Source organism: Myotis myotis, unplaced genomic scaffold (assembly GCF_014108235.1).
Source record: "Myotis myotis isolate mMyoMyo1 unplaced genomic scaffold, mMyoMyo1.p scaffold_m19_p_18, whole genome shotgun sequence".
NCBI lineage: Eukaryota > Metazoa > Chordata > Mammalia > Chiroptera > Vespertilionidae > Myotis > Myotis myotis.
The window spans coordinates 15971779-15977057 of record NW_023416322.1 but is presented as its reverse complement, the minus strand read 5'-3'; positions in this window follow the sequence as shown (position 1 = coordinate 15977057).

Here is a 5279-nt window from a genome sequence, read left to right as displayed (position 1 = left end):
AAAATGTAGTTAAAATGTTTAAGTATTTGTACAAAAACTTATATTTTACGTTTTCAATCATCTAAATGCTACCTGTACAAATATAAAAATATACAAATATAAAAATCAATTTTCAATTTCCCATTCATTTATCAAATCCATTTGAGTAAGTATCTACTACATAGAAAGTTCTACAGCAGAGTAGGACTTGAGAGAAAACACCACCTTTTTGAGGCCTGGGTTTTAGAAGTGACCTGCTTTTAATGAGGCATATTTCAATTTCTTTGGGCCTCAGTTTATATTTACAGTAAAATGAGCTGGTTTAGGTTAAATTATCTCTAGGATCCTTTTGCTCTAACAGTCTCTCCAAATAATTGTTTTATTTATTTATTTATTTTTGCTCATTTTTGGTCTGTTCACTGCTCATTTAAATCATCATTAGAGGGTGATCGGTAAAAATAGAAAAATATGAGCTGTCAAGGGCAATTTTTGTTTTAATTTGCCAGCTCTAGGAGATAACATTGGCTACACTTCATTGTTTTGCATTAGACCATCTCAAAAACTTTTGAGTTCAGTACAAAACATAGATTTCTCTCTAGGCGACACTTAGCTGTTCCACGTGTATGTACCATCTTTAATAGCCTCCCAATTACTTCATATACTTCCCAGCAGAGTTACTACAGAGGTGTCATAGCAGATATTTAATAAATCCTGTGGACAAGTGAGAGTTGTTCGTATGTGCTGTTAAAATCAGTAAAACATTCTTTTCAGTATGAATTTGATGGTGAAGTATACAAAATGGTTTCAATTATAATTCCATGTTCGCATGTTCATAACTTGATGAAAAAAAAAGTCTTTGGGGCTAAAACTTTCCATTGCATGTTCTATCTCCACCCAAATATAGTTATTTTTTCTCTTGTGGAAAATTTGAGGAAATTGTATGATCACTTATGAATGTGGAACAAAATGCATCTTTCAAATGTTTAATGAAATAAAAGGAGCAACAATGACAAAATCTTTAATATAAACCTCCATACATATGTATGAAAACCAAAATATAAATAGAGCCAGCCTCAGAAAAGAGATCAGGTTTTTTACCCATTTAGAGAAAAATCCTAATTCTGAATGTTTCATTATGCAGGCATAATAATAGTTTTCATGTTAAGTGTGACACATTCAATATGCCTTTATGATATTACTTTATTAATTTTTGCTGAATAATTGGTCAAGGAATAGAACTAAGAGTAGAGATTACTTTTTGAATTTTCAATGCTGTATACACAGTGTGTACTCCATAAATGCTTATCAAATAAAATGTGTGAGATACATCAAATAATTTTTTAATGCTTAAAGCTAGCTTCAGAAGGGACTTCAAGAAATAGAAAATGCTCTTCACACCTTTCTTACAATTAATAATAACACTAATAGTATTATAATAGCTACCCCCCTTTTTGACCTCTGACTGGCCCAGGCATTCTGCTAAGCACTTTGGGTAAATTATTGTCACCATAATCTTATGTAATCTTATGAAGCAGGTATTATTTCCTTTTTATAAGTGAGGAAAATGAGTCACACAGCTAGTAAGGGTGAAAGCTAAGATTCAGACCAGAGTCTGGCAGACTCTAAAGCTGGTTCTCTTTCCCACACTATACAGATCCACAGTCCTTCATGTGCAACTAGGACAGACGCCCAAGGGCCCTGAAAGCCCACAGTCAATATTCTAGAGTCGGGGTATTTCATCCGATAGTTAAATGTGACCTAAATGACATGAGAGGTCTTAGAATTTTTATCCCACTTAATGTAATATTTATATTTTTCATTGCAAACATATGCATGCATTTGACTCTAAGTCGGTCTCTGAGACATCGCTGGGAGCAATGTGTGGTATACAGTGCTATATGCAAAGTATTACTTTCCTATCATCTAAAATATTCCATTCAAAAAAAAAAGCCACCTGGCTGCAAGGATTTCAGAAAAAAAGATTGGGGAACTGTTCACACACATGTTAATCATTTTTAAATATTTCAGAAGTCACTGGATCAAATTTGGGAAGACAAATATTTATAAATAAAAAGGACTGGAGAAAATCTATATTGACCTTTGTAATCTAACTAGAAATATATATTTAGAAGAGGAGGAAGAGGAGAAGGAGGAGAAAGAGAAGGAGGAGGAGGAGGAGAAACAAGAACTTTAGCCCTGGCCCTGTAGCTCAGCTGGTTAGAGGATTGTGCGGATATGCCAAGGTCGCAGGTTCAATTCCCAGTCAGGGCATGTACAAGAGTCTATCAATGAATGCGTCAAAAAAGTGGAACAACAATCTCCCTCTCTCTCTCTCTCTCTCTCTCTCCCTCCCTCCCTCCCTCCCTCCCTCCCTCCTTCTCTCTCTTTCTCTCAAATGAATAAATAAATAATTTTAGAGAACTTTTCTCAAATTTTTGTTTTTCATTAATCTTTTTCTTTTAAAACTTAACCTGCAAATGTAAAAACAAAAAAGATTTCTTTTTTTAATGTTCTGATAGTTTGGACTGCAATTAATTGGAAAAAAAACTTAGCAAATGTTTTATTTGTGAACTTTTAAAAAGTGAAAATTTATCTTTTCTCAAAGTTCAGATGAGACAGAACAAGTGATTATGACCTTCCTCTGGTGTGAAAGTGACATGCTGATTTTGCTCAAGCCAGGAAGTGTTTATGCTTTGAATTAACCAATAAAAGAAAAAATGCTAAAAATAAATGTGGAGCTACAACACATTAAAGCAATTATACAAGCGTTATTCCTAGTAAACAGACTTAGATACTATTGCCTTTCTACATTTTCTTTCCAAAAAGCACTAACACATGAAAAGTAAACAGTGCAATTTTGTGGCTAAAAATGACACTTCCATGTAAATTGCTTGGTGCCATTAAGCTGTTCCTCTGTGTGTACCACATGCATTTGTCACATATTGATGTTGGCATTACCTCTGGGCTTCTGTGAACTTAAGTGAACTGATTCTTTTTTTAAATTTTATTATGAAACTGTTTAAATCTAGTCCTTGTAAAGAGAATAGTACAATACACCACCATATATGCATTACCCAGATTCAGTGATGGTCAACATTTTAGCATACTTGCTTTATTTATTCTCTCTCTCTCTCTCTCTTTCTCTCTCTCTCTCTCCCCCCTCCCGCCCCCCCCCCCCACCCCCCGTAGTTGTCCCTCTCACTTGAAAATGCTTCAGTGTGAATTTCTAAAAAATAAGGAATTTTTCTTACTTAGCAATACATTAAAATATTTAACAAAACTAACTGCAATCCTGCCCAGGCGGGTGTGGTTCAGTTGGTTGGGTGTCATCCCATGTACCTAAAAGTTTCCAATTTAATTCCCAGTGAGAGCACACAACCAGGTTGCAGGCTCAACCCCTGGTCAAGGGCATACAGGAAGCAGCTGATGATCTCTACCTCACACATCAATGTTTCTCCTTCTCTCTCCCTAGAAATCAACAAAAATTCTTTTTTAAAAAAACTAACCATAATCCTTTAATTTCATCTAATACCCAGTCTATATTGTAATTTTATTCATTATCTCAATAAGGTCTTAACAGTTTCCCTGTCTTTTTCATACCATTGACTTATTAATGACCATTTCATGAGTTATTTGCAATAATCTGTTTTGTGTGAACATATGAAAATGAAATAATATATTCCTTATCACATGAAACCTAAGCAAATCTACATCTTGGTTAAGTAAGTGGTCATCAAAGCTGAAAAATTTGGGTTCAAATCCCAGCTCCACCACTTACACACTCTGTGGTCTTGGGCAGGTTATGTAACTCCCATATGCCTCACTTCCTACTCTGTAAAATGGGGACAATAATAGCAATAACCTCGGTATTGTTGTGAAGAGTGAATGAATCACTGCATATGCAGCACTTACTTCAATTCCCAGCACCCAGGAAGCACTGAATGAACTGAGTTCATTTTTTATACTGTGCTTATTTTCTGGATTTCTGCAATTTGTTCAGTATTTCTAGCACTTTGAACCTAAGTGCTTACATAGTTATGGAGAAATACCTATAATGTAGACTTGCAAACAGAGGCAGGGATCCTTGTACCAAGTATGAAATTGTTCTTAGCCCCTCCTTGAGCTGATCCAGCCCCCAAACATCAATCAGAACTTACAGAGACCCTCATCCAATTGTAAAACTTGTTATATATTTATATAAATACAGTAGGGCCTTGACTTACGAGTGTCCTGACTAACGAGTTTTTTCGAGATAAGAGCCGTCTCTCAGCCAATTTTTGCTTTGAGTTGCGAGCTAAAATTTGGGTTACAAGCCAGCTTCAGATACCCCACCGCTAGTTGGCGCAGCGAACGTCACAGTGAACACCACAACATCAGCCCACAACATCGTTCACTTTTTGATTTGACATACGAGTAATTTGAGTTATGAGCTCCGTCACGGAACGAATTAAACTCGTAAGTCAAGGCCCCACTGTACTAGAGGCCCAGTGCACGAATTCATGCATGGGTGGGGGCCCTCCCGCCTGCTGGCGATCGGGGCCAATCAGGGCCATCTGAGAGGAGAGACCACAGGAGGTTGGCCAGCCATGGAAGGTTGGCTGTGGGAGCACACTGACCACAGGGTTGAGCGTCTTCCCCCTGGTGGTCAGTGTGCATCACAGTGACTGGTCAACTGATCATTCAGTCAACCAGTCGTAAAGGTAGCTTAGGAGTGGCAAAATCTGTCTAAATCAGAAAAGGTTTTCTAGAGGGTGCAAAATTCTTTCAAAGTTAAGTAATTTTTAACAACGGTTAAAAAGAAATTCTAGACAATTCATGGGTGATCTCACTTATATCTGGAATCTAAGAAAACAGAATAAAACAAAACAAAAACCAAATTTGTAAAGAGATTCGATATTGGTTACCAGGGGCAGTGGATGTGGAGAGGGGGAGTTGGATGATAAACATATAGTTGACACAATATAGTATCAAACACACATATATACAAATATGGATTTAAATATATGCTAATACTTCTATAGTACTTTATAATCCTAAAGAGTTTTTCACATGTCACATTTTACACTGTTCTCAACACTGTCAAAAGGATATTATATCACTTTATAGTCAAGGAAGCCATGGAACAGAGACTTGTTTGAAGGCCCACAAAAAGCAACGATCTTACCGATATTCTTACCAGTGCTTAAAGGCAATTAGCTGCCTCTCAATCAACAATGTAGAATGATCAATTTCCATGTGTTCCTTCTACCTTGAAACTGATTTTGAGGCTCAGGGAGAACCAACTTTGTGGTTTCATGTTA